We start from the raw sequence: 16,934 nt of genomic DNA, 5'->3' as shown, positions 1-16,934 counted from the left end.
TTTAAAGTAAGGACAACATATTTTATCATTATTGATTTCAACTCTGTTATTACCTTGAAGTTTTGAAAAATTCTCCTATAATTTCGAATACACCGAGTGTCACAAGGGCAGAGCAAATTGAAAATGAGACAACCTTATTCTTTCCTTTCCCACCTCCAATGCTCTTGCCTTCCCCAATAAGCTTATATCTATAGCATATTGTTTAAAATGAGACCACCAACTCAAAGAAATGGGGAGAAAGGATCCCCTATCTCAATCCTCCTTTTAGATTAATGAGTTTTGTAATTGTTGTCCATTGATTAAGATAGACATTGAAGGACTAAATCAGTAAAACTCCGTCATACTAAGTTCTAGGTGTTTTGAAAGTCCAATTTGATTAGTCACATATATATACGTTTGACTTGAGGATTGAATTTCATAAATGTAATCTTGTTTGGGATATTTTTGTATACAAATGGAGAGAAGAGAAAAAGATCTTTTAGATATTTAAAATTTAATAAAAAAAAGTAAATTAGAGGAGTCTCCAATCTCCATGATAATAAAAAAGCGTGTTGAATGTGTTAGAACGAACCTCATAAAAGAAGTGTAAATTGCCTAAAACAAGTATCAGGATCACAATGTATTTTTTTCACGAACTAACAATAATGAAAAAAAATTTATAATTAGAAACAATCACAGGATATAATTAAAAAATGAGGATACAATTAATTAAAAAGAATTAGCTTAATACAACGAATAATTATGTGATATAATTTAAATATAATGACATTAATAAAAAAAGAGTCAATCATTTATAATAAGATTTAATACATTACAAGTGTAATTACCCGTACGTGATAAGATTGAAATTATAATTTTAAATTATTTTTTAAAATTAATTTAAATTATAATAATTTGATTGATAAAAAATTAATATGTTATGCATTGTTTGTTTTTTTTTTAAATTTAATATTAATTGGATTAACTCTAAAATAGTTATTAATCGATTTTAATAATCTATTTTCTTCAATAAATCAGACATATATACTGAATGTGAACATAAATAATATAGTAATAGTTAAATCTACCTACAAACATATTGCTATTATCACACTCTAAAACAAATTAAAATATAAAGGCTATTAGCATGCACTTATAAATCTATAAAATCGCACTGTCTTTAATTCGTGCAAGAGTTTATTTATCAAATAAACTTAAAATATAAACAAAAAATATTTATAAAATGGACCTAGCATCACTTGAAAGAATCATGAAAAATAATCAACTTACCTTATAATCCATAAGAAACATTTCTATGTAAGTCGTGTTGTTCTTGTAAAATTTGGATGAGACTTTTCATAACCTTATAATTCTTGCCTTTATTTTTCAAACTTTTTCATTACATAATCTATCATAGGTAATACTGTTGATAGAATTGTAATTAGTATCCTTTAGGTATGAAAAATAATAAACAGAAGAAGTTCTATGTCTAAGGTACGAATTTTCTAGATGATAAATAATTGTAACAATTCACTATTAATCCTTATATATATATATATATACACACACACACTAATTATACACGGTAATAGTTAACAAATATTTTCAATGGAGATACTTACTCAATATATATGTTATCGACATTAATTATATGCCAATATTTTTAGGAAAGAGCTAAAAGAGGAGATATATAAATATATAATATTATTGCTATATAGGAAGCATACATAAATTGCTACATTTTTTTCTTATGTTATACAACTTAAAATTATACTATCATATTATTATTAATCCTAGATACTTGCTATATCAAATTTAATTATGAATCTAAATAAATAAAATAGATAACATTCAATATTACTGTAAATATAAAAAATAAAATAATTAATGAAAAAATACGAGCAGAAAATAAAACATATTAATTAAAATTCAATTTGTTATATAATTAATCTTGTGTCCATACGATATAACTTTACAAAAATGTTATGAATCACAATCTTTTTTATTCTACAAAAAAGAAAAATACTATATGTAGCCTTTAGTAGTACAAAAAATAATTATAAAAATTAATTATTGATATTGATATTAATCATAATTGATTATTAATACTCTAATTTTTTAAAATATATTTTACCTTTTTAAAATATAATGCATGTACCATGTAGACTTTATTATTATTATTATTATTGTTATCCACTAATTGATATCAAATTAAATGGGTCACTATTAATGTGTGTATCAATTATCTCCTAATAAAATTATTGCACTTGAATGAGAATTAGAACTATATCAATTAATATAATTAGAATGATTAAAAATATCGATGATTTATAAGTAGTTTAATAACGCATTAAATATTAATTTGATATAATTATAATGACGATATTTTCTTAAATTAATATAATCATGCATTATTCATGAGCTAATTGTAATATAATTAAAATTAATTTATTTGAGAAAAAAATTCATGTATAATTTTCAGAAATTATAATAATTTTTTTATTTATATATACGTATATATTAATTTTGTTAAATAATTATATATATATATATATATATAAATAATTATATACATATACATAAATAAAAAATATATGAATTATATTTTGTTAAACTCTATGTTATTAGCTATTAAAAATATTTAAATCACATGTATTAATTTTTTTGTTATAATTATTTCGTTTTATATATATGATTATTTTTTATTCTACAATCGTGCAATAATATTTTTTATAATATTTTGCTATATATGAAGTAGCTTTATATTACTATAATTATATCAAATTTAATTATGACTGTAAATAAATAAAATAGGAAATAATCAAAACTAATTTTTTTATAGTGAAAATTTACTGTAAATATAAAAAATAAATCACTAATGATTAAAAATTTGAGTAAAAAATAAAAATCCATAAGCTAAATTCAATTTGTTAACTAATTAATTTTATGTCCATATAATATTATTATTATTATATATTGATTAAAACTGTGAATACATACTAATAAAATTATTACATACAAATGAGAATTAGAACTATATCAATTATATTAATTATATAAATTTAAAATGATTATTATTATTATTATTATTATTATTATTATTATTATTATTATTATTATTATTATTATTATTATTATTATTATTATTATTATTATTATTATTATTATTAAGTAATGATGATAATTCATGTGATAATGAATATTACCTATAAAACATCTAAAATTAAATAATATTTAAGTATAATTATGTGAAAATTATAATTCAAAAATTACTGTATATGAAGTCACGTGAATTATTATTATAATTGATATAATAATTGCTATAATTGCTACATATTCTCAATCTTATTAGTTGTATCAATTTAACTATATCAATTATATTCAAATTAGTAGTCAATTATTTTTATCAAAATTCTTGCTATAATTAGGTTATACTTATGAGATTATCTTGTATTAATCGTTATAATTAATTTAATAAAGATATTTATTAAGTATATATGTTATCTATATTAATTATATGCCAATATTTATAAGAATTAGTTAAAAAAGTGATATATAAATATATATATATATATATATATATATATATATTATTGTTATATAAAAATTAGATTTAAATAATATATTAAATATTAATTTGATATAATTATAATAAAAATATTTTTCTAAAATAATATAATCATACATTATTCATGAGCTAATTATAATACAATTAAATGTATAATATTATTCTATATTATTTATTTACCGTCCTGATTTGATTTGATTGTTTTCTAGTTTATTTACTTACATAAATGATTAAAATATATAACATAACTATCGTAATTATTATAATTTTATGATATAATTATAATTAACATATTTTATCATAATTAAATATTGACTTGATATAATTATAATAAAAAAAGTTTCTTAAAATAATATAATCATACATTATTTATGAGCTAATTATAATACAATTAAAGATATTATTATATCATAATGTCTACTTACTATATTAATATAATATTAAAAGATACATGTTTCATTATTTTTTATAGATAAAATCGGTTTTTATTGGGAACTAAATTGTGTTTAGGTCAACGAAAACTATATGTTTAGGTAGAGATTTTTTGTCAAATATAATGAAAATACAAATAAAGAAATAAAGGATAAAAATAAACTTAAATAATATATCTGGCACCACTTCATTTTATTAATTATTAAATTATTTAAAAATAGTACATCTACGAAAAATACTCATAATATATAAATTGAAGCAATAATTTAAAATTTTCTAATTATAATTTAATCAAATACTAATATTAAAACCAAATTACTTAAACAATATTGAATCTATTCTAGTTCTTAGTCACGTATAATATAGAGTTATTCTCGTAACGATAACCAACTGAAATAACATCGTAAATATCAACATTTAGAATTCGTGAAAATTCAAACCATCCTCTTGTTAAATAAGCTTCATCATCTGCTATCCATGCAATGCGGCAAGGTATAGAATTGCCACACCGAGAAACCAAACTAACCCTTATTCCTCTCAATGGCATTGCATGCATGCAAAAGAAAGCCGGTAATTTCTGAAAAAAATCACAATATGTTATAAAATTATTCTAATAATGAACAACTTAAAATAAGAAAATTTAAATATATTACCAATCGTTGAAATTGCATATCCGAGTTTGTCACGAATTTAGCATAACTGAATTTAAACTGAGAGAATTCAATCTCATTATGTGCTCCACTTTGAAGATTTTCGGACAGACGTAAAAAGCATGGAGGGGATAAAACTTGAACTTGCCCTATAAAATTTTGTGGATGCAATTCTTCAATAAAAAATCGAGCTCCTCCTAAGAAAGCTAACTTTAACCACATTCCATTAGGTTGGTCATAATAGGTGAGTAGATCCAACCATCCTTCGATAAAGTAGAGATTATTGTCCCTTTTTTAAACACTTACATCCATGTAGTTGAAACCTGAATAAGTGAAAGACAACTCGATGAGGTATTTTATGGATGTGATGCATTGTAAACGATTGTGGTAAAAGACAATCGAACTGGAACATTAGACGATAAGAATAACTTAGAGTAACAACAATTAATAAATTATTAAAAGAATAATATAATAGAATGAATATATAAAAAATATTATAAAAAATTATAAATTATACCTTAAAAGGATCAACTTCAATAAAAAATGAAGAATACATTCTTATTCTATGAAGTAGTAAAAAAATACTAAATATAAAATTATGAGCTGACTCTCAAATTTAGATTCATGTACCACAGGAAAACACTATTTATAGACCTTAGTAAAACAAAAATAAATATGTAAATTACTTATTATTAAGGCAATTTTTTTATTATGTGTAGTAATTACGCATTATAATTGATAAATAGTTTAATAGTGTATTAAATATTGATTTGATATAATTATAATGAAGATATGTTCTTAAATTAGTATAATTATATATTATTCATTAAATATTAATTATAATATAATAATATAATTATAATAAAGGTATTTTTTATAAAATAATTTAGAATAGATGAAAAGTTTCATTCGTTTTGGAGGGAAAACGGACTCACAAGAGATCGACACGTCACCCTTATTAGTTGGAGGAAAACCCAATTTTAATATATTAAGTAGATTCTACTAAGAAAAAAATCAATCACATGATATAAGTTAAAAATATAACGTAGTAGATATTTTATTTATTAAAAAAAATCAATTACGGAAGTAACTAAAAATATAATGAGACATTAATATTAGATATAGAGAATTTAATAAGTAGGATTTGTAACACTTCAAATTTTTGAAAATTAAATAATTAATTATTTATGAGTTATTATATTATATTAAAATTTTGTTTTTAAGAAAATTATTTTTAACAAAATTAATCAAATAAAATTTTATAATTATTAAAGTTTAATTTAATTATGACTTATTCTATTAAATTTAAATTATTTATCAAAAAATATTATAATAGACAAAAATTAATTTATTTTTATTGTTATTATTAATATTATTATTATTACTATTATTATACTATTATCATTATTATTGTTATCATTATTATTATTACTATACTATTATTATTACTTATTTTCTTTTCTTTGGCTTAAGCTATTAAAAAAATGAATTAAAAAAAGGCCACGTCGCTTGTATTATATTTATTATAAGGTAGAATTTCTATTCTATCCTTCCTATAATAACATGTATATTATTTTTTGTGACATGTCATTTTTTAATTGGTTGCTATGTTAATTATGGTTAAACTATTGGTAATTAAATTATAGCCCAAAGTAGATATATAATTGTATAATTTAATAAAATATTAAAAATCCAATCTTGGCTTCTTCCCCAAATCATGCTCCCAAACAATGAACCCTAATTTTCTGTATTTCCTCCCCCGTTCCGTCGCCGTCGTCGCCACCTGAGCATAACTGCCTCATTGAGTTCCCCATTCTCTCCGTCTGTCGTGCCGTCTCCGTCCTCCAAAACATCGCCGCCACCGTCGTCACAAGAGCTTCTTGATTTGAGCTTACGATAGGTTTTGAAGTATTTCTTTGTGGTAACAAGAGCTTCTTGATTCAGGATCTCCGTAGGTGATTTCAATGCTAGGAAACTCTTATCCCAATGCTGGTGGTCCACTTTTACAAAGCCATGTTATGTGTATGTTGAATGATGTAAACTCGAGTGATAATTCTCCTTTTGACATGAATGACTTCCTTCAACTGACTAGTCGACCTAGGTTTGTTGGAGGGCCTCAAGGACAATTGGGTGCAAACGAAGATTTCCCAGCTTTGCCAGGATTTAAAGGTGTAGTAACTGGAAAAGATATGTGATCTGATTGGCTGTTATACATTTCTTTCTAGCAATTTTGGCTGTTTTATGTTATTAAATAGTTTTTTTGTATAGTTGCCTTGTGATTTGTTGTATAAAGAGTCTCTTCTTATAGAGTTGAGTTGTAGACTGAATTATACACTTTCTCTTGTGGAAAGTTTTATGGATTTACGTGCATATCTACCTTAGTTCCTTTGGTGCTTGGTTTTATTGCTTTGTTTATTATATTCTGATATTGTAAGTCGTCTAAGGTGTTAAATAAGCATATGGTTTCCTAGTTTGTATCTCATCAAGTGATTGAATGATCAGTTATAGATCTAGTGAGGATGCTAAGATGTCTCGTAAATGACAACTTACTGATTCTCCTTAAGAGGAATTCATGATGCCGCACTGTTGGAGGTTTGATTAAATGACAACTTAGTGATTCTCCTTATTTTTGGTTACCTTTGTTCGCAGATCTTTAATTTAGTAACCATATTATATTATTTATTTTTACAGGTGGCAATGCTGATTATGCTATGGATATGCACCAGAAAGAATAGCTTCATGACAATGCTGTACCAATGATGCAATCTTAACATTTCTCGGTGAGTTGTATGTTTAAAAGACTAAAAAATCTTTATATATATGTATGTATGTATTCCTCACTTATTATTCTATCCTTGTAATATGTAGATGGGGAGGCCTGCTGGTTTTAGCTTGGGGGAACATATTCATCACATCGTACAACAACATGCTCCTTCGGTGAGTAGTGGTGGAGTCTCATTTTCATCTATAAACAACCAGGATCTTCTCCATCTACATGGATCAGATATTTTTCCATCTACGCATTCAACTTATCATTTGTAGGTCTGCAAACTCTCTTAATTGCTGTTGTAATGAATAAGCTTTGTTCTTTCTCTAGTTTGCTTGAGTTTAATATTCATTATGAAGTAAGATTTCAGACATCCTAACCACTTTTGGATTTGTTTTAGGCAAGTGGATCTCCTGGGTCGGATTAAGGCCATTAAATTCTCCAAATACAGTCTCTAGTATGGGTCAGTATGACCAAATCCTCCAGCAATATCAATAGCACTAGAAGCAGTCGCAGTTCTGCCTTCAAATGTCAACCGTAAATCAGTCGTTTCGGGATCAGGGCATGAAAGCTATGCAAACTGCACAATCCACACCAGATCCATTTGGTTTGCTTGGCTTGTTAAGTGTGATCAGGATGAATGATCCAGACTTGACATCTCTTGCACTTGGAATTGATCTTACTACACTTGGATTAAATTTGAATTCATTTGAAAATCTACACAAGACGTTTGGGTCTCCATGGTCCGATGAACCTGCAAAGGGTGATCTAGAGTTTAATGTGCCACAATTTTATTACGCAAAGCAGCCCCCTGCTTACATGTGTGGTTTTTTAATTATGCTATAGAATCGATTTCTTTATTTGCAAATCCTTCATTAGGCTTACTGCTTATTGCATGATGCAGCAAGGTTACTTTTCAAAGTTTTTGGTGGAAACATTGTTTTACATATTCTACAGGTTTGCAATTACATCTTACTTGATTTCTAATTGGCTTGCTTAGTGTTATAATTAACCACTTTTTTTTCCTTGGTTGCAGCATGCCCAAAGACGAAGCACAATTATATGCTGCAAATTAAATGAGTTGTATGCACATACCCTCTAATTTATCCTTTTTTTGTTATTTATATTTTATTTTTTTGTGGTTAGGGCTTATTTCCAAATTATGTTGGGATTGTTACAATTTGGGAGCAATTAATGGTTAAATCAGTCAATACTTGGTAACCTTTCTTTGTTTATCAGTCACGAATTTTAAGTATTCATATAGCAAAACTTATATTGGCAGGAAATCCTGAATTAAAATCTAAATTGTTTTTCTCTGATTAATAATTTCTAACAAGGCAGGTGGTTGTTGGTTTTAGGCACAATAGAGGATGTTATTATCACAAAGAGAATCATTTCTGGTTTATAAGAGTTCCCAACATGGAGCCGTTTGTTAAAACGAACACATACGAGAGAGGATCTTATCACTGTTTTGATCCACACACATTTGAAACTGTTCACAAGGTTAGCTTTATACATAATAGTATTCGTAGTGTTCTTAAAATGATTTCTCGTGGTCCAACATTTATTGTTTTCCTTTTATCCCTGATCCTATTTTTAGGCCTCTAATGAAAAAAAAAACATCCTTGCAGGATAACTTTGTTCTACATTATGAAATGTTGGAAAAGAGACCGCCTCTACCACAGCATCGAGTAGGAATCAGAACCTTATTGTAGAGTTTCAACTGTAAATTTTCATTCTGGATTTTAATTCCTCAGAATGTCATTAGCATAAGTATTCCTTTAGTTTGGGCTTTCTCGTACTATATGTCGCTTGAGTGATCCAAGCATTTCTTCTTTAACTATCCTAATTTGAACAAAAGAATTATGATACGTAGGTATTTTGATAACCTAGTTATCTGACGAATTTTCTCTGCCCCCTAGCTCCAATGCACAGAAAAGAAAAGCACATTTGTCAATATTTGATATGGGTCTTAGGAATTATGCATCAGAGTTAACACCCAACTGAATAATGATTTAATTAATCTTAACTTGTTAGGATATTATCTCAATCTGACAGACTAAAGACTAATCTGTTACAAATCAGGGTTTCATTTAAGAGTTTGATTTTGGCCAATGACTTGTATGCAAAAGGCAGGAGTTGATTATATGATTATTTAATTTTGCAAATTTACACTCCCATTGCATGGCATCATTTTTCCCTTTCCCCTGTTCTATTGTAGTTGGGTTTACATCATACTCATCGGACTGGTAAAAGTATATTTATTTCATTTCAGATTATATAGTTCTTTTAGCTTTCATATTAAAACAATTAGAATGTTGCTTGATTATTTAAGTGATCTAATCCATAATTATCTTGGTATTTTAACAAATGGTTATGAAAAATTGTCTTTTAGGTTCCAAATTTTTCGGTAGTATCATTGAGGCTCTGGCTCAGAATATTTTAAGTTTGTTAAGCAGAAATTTAAGAATGGAAAACACCCGAGTATCAAACTTTGCGCCAGATGAATTAGTAAAAATGATATTTGTATTGTCTAAAACAAAATTGTAAAAATTTTCTCTAGTCTACACAATTTTCATAAGCTTTCACTTAAGAAACTAGACGTCACCGAATAATTGTTTTGTGAAATGCATCCCTACTCGATTGAATTGTGAAATGTTACTTAATAAGATTGTTGTGTGTTGGTCAAAACCAAGCTTTTGAGATCCTACAATCCTCTTCCTATAAAACATGGGGGTGAAAACACGGTAATTTATAATGTATACATTTTGCAATTATTCAGTGATATTGAAATAAGGTGAACATAATATTAAAAGAAAAATGAATATTTTGCTTCTTCATGATTGCCGACATGGTCAGCTTTTCAGAGTAAAGTTAACTGAGTAAGTGGTTTCTGGGATTATGTGGTGTTGAAAAATTGAGTATGGTGAAAGAACTAAAAAAGAAGCAAAAAGTGAATATGTTAGGGTTGGTTGAAACTAAGATGCAAGTTGTAATTAAATTTGATGTAGTGCGTATTTGAGGGAGCGATGCTGTAGGATGGGAGTTTGTAGAGTCGGCAGGCACATTCAGGGGTCTGTTATTAATGTGGGGTGACATGTAATTTAAAATAAATAATTGTTATAATGGGGAAAGATGGTTATGTGTTAAAGGAGTACTGTTAAAAAAATGAGTTCAATTGTACGTTCTATTTAGTATATGGTGATCATACTAATTGGAGAAACTGGCTGTGTGGGTGGAACTGAGTTTTGTGGCTGGATTAGGTCGAGGTCTGATATGTTATATGGGAGACTTTAATGAGGTTATACAGATTGAAGAGAGAAAATGTCAGGACAGGTTACAGCATCGGTAGAAGAGTTCAAGGATTGGGTTTAAGATATGTAGTTAGTGGACCTACCATTGAATGATCGAAAATTTACTTGGTTCAGAGGCCGCTCCTGCAGTTGTATTGATAGAGTTCTATTGAGTGTAGAATGGCTTGAGGAATTTTCAGAAATTCGATTAGAAGGTGGACTAAGAGTTATTTGGAATGTATGGCTAGAGAGGAACGGGCGGATCTTTAATAACAAGGAAACCAGAATGAAAGAGGTGTTTTTCAGATCTTTGATAAGCTACAGAGAATGGTGTAGTTTGGATCCTTTTGGTTGTTGATGGCATTGCCGGAGTTAACACTAGGGATTGTTTTCAGGTTTTGATTGGTTGTTTTTTATGTTTGAAACTTTGTTTGTGACTTTGTCGCTCCACTTTATTGTGTTGAGCTCATTTATTCAAAAAAAAAAGGATAAAAGATTCTATTAAAGACGTTTGTGCAAAGGGTTCATTAAAAGGATGAACACTAGAATTTTTATCTAGCTTTTTTCGAAATTTTGATGAAAATTTAAGTTTTTTCATAACAAGCAGGACATTTGTTAAGAAACCAAGAGTGGAAAGGTTTTTACTTATTACAGATAAAAATTTATATACATATATTATTATACGAAATTTAAAATCTTACCTTTCAGTAAATAAAATTTCCTCCCTTAGTTTACTAATTTGAACTAACTTAATTTTGTGAGTACAACTATTTTGAATGAACTCAGCCAATAGATGTACAAAATGCAACAAGCAAGCAAGCATGATAAGTAATGCTCACATCACCAGCTAATAATAGCGCTAAGAGTCGCTGTAGCAGCTTGATAATTTGTCAATACCTTGTGTGCTAACTCATCAAGCTTATCCTGAAAGGTTTTAAAGCGTGAAAAAATAAATCTTCGAGGACTTTTGAGATATGTTAATGTAAAATATTATATGATTGCATGAAATACAGTCCTGTCAAAGGTGCCAAAATTTGTCTATATTACCATCATAGATACAATCTAAATAAGCCTAAAATATTCATATTCAGTGTGATGTTAACCCACAGAGAGAGAACATACCTTCAATTGGGAAATAGCAGCAGAGATCGCCCTTCTAGGGGCTTGAACAGCTTTATGGTAAAACTATACAAAAGTAGAAGAAAAAAGTAAGGAGATGGTAGGCTTCAGAAAGAGAGAGGGGGTGTGGAAGCAACCAAAGTTACCTGGATATAAAGTAATGACACAACTTTTGGTAGAAGGGATACAGCGTCAGTCTCAGCAGAAACTTGGGATGTTAATTCCTTATATTCAATAACAAAAGTTAATGGTAGGCCAACTCTGATAAATATTTTCCTTTGATTGGAAATTTGTTCTTCAGGACTTAAATTAGGATTTTCCTTCCAGATGAAAAGAATATGTTCATTAATATTTTTGATAATTTTCAGTTGATCTACCAATCTGATATTTAATACATTACCAGTTTTATTGACAGTATATTTGTGAATCTATTAGCTTCAAACAAATCCTGATAAAGCTTTATGCGGGTGAAAGCATAAATACCTTACATGCCAATTTGCACATTTCAATTTACATGTAAAATTACCTTAGTAAATGCTTATGTAAAACAACATGCCATCAATTGCATGTCAATTTGCACATTTCAACAGTGAAAACAGAAAATTAAAATTCTAAGAAACATAACAGAACTTACAGAAGTGGATTGATCATGTTCAAACAATTCCAAGGCTTTTTTCATAGAGCTGCATGTTTAAGAAAGATTGCCACCAGGGAAACACAGAAAAAACAATTAAGATAGTAAAATGTATGTATAAAATACCACAAAAGTTGTGTTTGTGTCATTTTAGGAAACCTCATTAAGTTTTTTCTGCAAATTATCAAGCAATCGTTTCATTATATCTGCATTTTCTGTTAGTAATGCCTTCCTTTTCTCCATCTGATAACTGATTACTGTAGGCCTTAATTTGTTAGCCAAAGACCCAAGAATTGTTTCAGGATCATCTAGACCTATCAAATTTATATCACTGCATTTGAGAATACAGAACAACTTGTATCAGAAGAAAGGAAAGATTTGAAGTCAGAATGAACAGACCTTGTTCTTCAAACTCAGGAACTAGGGTAGTAATTTTCTGCATGATCCATTCTTCTGAGGGACTACTAATGATTTAGTGGGCAGAGCAACTGTTACCTTATCGTGACAAGCACGGCAGACGATGACCACGACGAGGGACAGCGGGAAAAGACCGACTAAGCAAGATGAGTGGTTATAGGCTGCAACGACTCGAAAACTACCGCGACGAAGCTCACGACTGGAGATTGAGGTGCGGGCCTGGAGCAGGACGAACAGATGAATATCTCCGACAAGACTGACGGCGACCATCAGAAGCCTAGCAGCGGTGATCGCGGTGGAGGAAACTAGGGTTTCCCTCCAAGGAGATGCTTGTTCTTCTCTGAGCAACTGAAGGGCTTACTTGGCTCGCTCCAGCGTCAGTTCATCTTCAAACCTTTCTTACATGTTTTTACCCGTGAATTAGAGAATCACTTACAACAACATTTTAAGCCGCAACTTGTTGGTATTTGTGTGAAACCTAAACAGCAAAACAAAACCAACAAAAAAGAATAATACTTGAAGCAATAAGCAAAAGAAAAGAACTCTATCGTTGAAAACTGAAGCCCATTAGTGTTAACTCCACTTTAGAATTCATTACTCATAATAGAAACAGCATGCATATGGAGGAAGAACAAGAAGAAATAAGTTGACTTTTCCTACTACCAGGCGCTTGACGTGCAGCAAATTCCATGCCGATCCACTTCTTCGAGAGCCACTTCTCCAATCTCTGTTTCTTCCTGTGGCGGCATGTTCTTGAAGATATTTGTTCTTCCCATCGTGCTTCCTCCATATATGGCTCGCCCCTGCTTCTCTGGATTTCCAAAATCTTCCTCCATACAAGAGTTCCTGCACAAAAAGATTAGGATAGAAAGTCAATAATGTAGGAGTTGTAATTAGGAAAAACTAATTTGTAATTGAAAGGTCATTACATATACTAGCCAAAACATATTAGAAACTTATTTAACAAAAACTAAGTTGTAATTAGCAATAGAATTGGAATACATACCCAATATCATCCTATGCTGTGAAGGAACATATACAATTCATTCTAGATTTTGCCATGGATAAAATCGAAAAAGAATCCAACTGAAAGAATGCTCCATCCAAAGTTCTTTTCCTATTTTATCATAAACTTGTCAAATAAAGAATAAAATAATATTATACTGCAATTTATATGGATTTACATGTAGACTTCACAAATTAAAAAATTAAAACAATAAACTGCTAGTTTGAACCATGAAGGCCAAGTACAGCATGAGTATGAAAATTGACAAGAACATTTTCAAGAAATTCACAATATGGCTTCAAAAGGCTAAGTATGCAAATTAATTAGAAAAATACCAGCATTAATTCATGTATATATGTTTTCATCCACAATTTATTTATTCTTTTTTATTTCGGTGTAAGAGTCTACTCGATTTCAACTAATTTGATTTCAGGTACAACTTGCTACGAGATAAATCTCTTTGAAACCTGCTTTTCAACTTTTTATTTTTTCCATCAATAAGACTCAAGAATTATTTATACAAAAAAAATGACAAAGCAATTTCCTTATTCATATGCATTAGCATACTTGTTTTTTCATGTCAAAATTGAACAAATGGTACCTTCCAATATACAGAGTATCACCAACGAACACAACTCCCATGGCAGTAGTAACAAATGAGTGGCCTGAATGTTGCTACATACACTATTAAAGGCATTAAAATTAAAAATAAAAAAATTAGAACAAATGTCTTCACTAATTACGTTGCTTAAAAGATATCAAGTTTCGAATCATAGCTAAATAAGACATGCAAATTATCGATCGAGAAAAAAATGCATAGCATTAGATCAAACCCTTTACCATTAGCCAAAAACTATATATATAACCTGATTATTAGGATGAACGACTCTTCTCTGATTCATGAAGAACATAACACTGCTCTAGTTCAATATTCCAAACCACAATATTTTATTCTTTGAATGGTAAAAATACACATCAAAACATGGTTAAAGAACTATAACAATCTAATTAAGATAGCATATAGCCATATACCAAAGAAAACAACGATTATTTTCATTGATTGATAAAGGGAAAGCCGTGAACAACAACAGCGAACAACGAACAACGAAGTAATGAACATAAAGTGAAAGCAAACAATAGCAGTGGTACAAATGGAGAAGTGAATAGCAACAATAGTTGAAGGAAGAGACAATGAAAACCACTAACCTGAAGAAGAGTAGAGAACAGATCCACTGTGAAAGTGCTATAGAGGCATATCAATTTAGAATCCAAAACAACAATAATACACAAGCAAACATGCAATTTAGAATCTAAAGTATTATAGAGTCATATCACTGAACTCTTGGCGTGCATGAAATTATTAAACAATAATTATCACAATCCAAGCAAATCAAATGCACGAATTATTTAATTTTAACCACAACAAACCAAAATCAATCAAGAATAATTAGCCAAATCATCAATAATACCAAACTCAAGAACTAAAAAATATCTTCAAAGTTCACTAACTATTTACAAAGCGTGCCTATTAATGGAAAGGATAAGACAAATCCTGAAAAAACCAATCCACAAGCTATGAGGCCAAAGTAACTCATTAAGTCCTTAACTTATACAATATTAAAGGCATTAATATTAAAAAAAATTAGAGCAAAAGCTAATAAGAAAAAGTTAAAAAACCCAATATGAATAACTGAGAGAGAATTAGGGAATATTCAAATAAAGTTTATTAAGTTAATTTTTTTGTTGACATGTATGCTAAATGTGATAGATTCGGGGAAGCAAATAGGATTTTTGCAAATTTGGCTCTTCAAAGTTCAGTTCCTTGGACAGCCCTGATCTCGGGTAATGTTCAGAAGGGACACCCTGAAGAAGGTATAAAGTTATTCATTGAGATGCAAAGAGCTGAAAAGACTGCAGATGCAGCTACCTATGCCAGCATCCTAAAAGCCTGTGCAAATTTACCCTCACAGGATCTGGGAAAGCAGTTACACTCGCACATAATCATATCAAGGCACATATTGTGTTTTTAATCAGATCAGGGCACATATTGTGAATTAGGAAGTATACAAATCAAATGTACAAATTCTTCAATTTTGAGTACAGCAGTCCAAAATCAATCAAGAATTATCATCCAAATCATCAACAATACCAAACTCAAGAACTAAAATAACATGTTCAAAGTTCAGTAACTAAAGCTAATTCTAATTTGAAAATCCTAATTCAAACTAAGCTAAACCTAAAAATTCAGATTCAATTAAATGCAAACTAAATCCAAACAATAAAATCAAAATTAACCTAGAAACTTCATCAACTACAATATCAGAAAAAAGAAAATGAAACCTGGTGCGAATTGACAAAATGAGTTATAGGGAGAGGGGGGATGCTAGTTGAACTCAGAATTGGAGCAGCTAGCAGTTGCAATGAGCAGAGGGGATGAATACGGTGGCGCAAGAGAGATTGCCAGAATGACGCTGACAGTGGCTGTGCAAGGAGGGTTGACGCAGAGAAAGCAGTGGCAGTTAACGAGGGGTACGGTGGATCGTGGCTCAGTGGTAAAGGATAAATAAAGAGAAAGGAAGAAGGACGGAAGTGTGGCAACAGGTGAATAGCAAGCAAGAACGTCGGCAACGCAACCAATAGCAGCAGCAGCCATCGAACTTAGTTTCTGACGAGAAGATGGGTGAAAGAGCGAAACTCTCGCGCGATCTAGAACTTTCACAAATAAATTCCCGTTGTAAGTATAGCTTCTAGACCGACAAGAATTCCTTTCTTACAAAAGTTTTGTTTGTCACTTAAGCAAACCCAATAAAATTGATAACCGAAGTATTCAAACCTCGGGTCATCTTCTCAAGGAATTGCAGGAAAGTATGATTTATTATTGGTTATGGAAAACGGTATTTTGTGTTTTTGAAAAGGTTTGAACAGGAGAAAAAAATTGCAGGTATTAATAAATCAATAGTAAAGAAAACTCTTGGCAAGGTATGAAAACTAAAATTCCTATCCTAGTTATCCTTATCAGGTCTTATGAGAATTGGGTTTTAATCCCACTTAGTTATCCCTTATTAAATA

At 29.2% G+C, this 16,934-nt stretch overlaps 1 pseudogene; it reads left to right on the top strand.

Moving 5' to 3' along the window:
- The first annotated feature begins 4,461 nt into the window (after window positions 1-4,461).
- LOC130962879 (probable NOT transcription complex subunit VIP2) lies at window positions 4,462-9,111 on the top strand (annotated as a pseudogene).
- The last annotated feature ends 7,823 nt before the right edge of the window (window positions 9,112-16,934 follow it).

This window comes from Arachis stenosperma, chromosome 2 (assembly GCF_014773155.1).
Source record: "Arachis stenosperma cultivar V10309 chromosome 2, arast.V10309.gnm1.PFL2, whole genome shotgun sequence".
In the NCBI taxonomy this organism is placed as follows: domain Eukaryota; kingdom Viridiplantae; phylum Streptophyta; class Magnoliopsida; order Fabales; family Fabaceae; genus Arachis; species Arachis stenosperma.
This window is presented reverse-complemented; position numbering and strand designations above follow the sequence as displayed.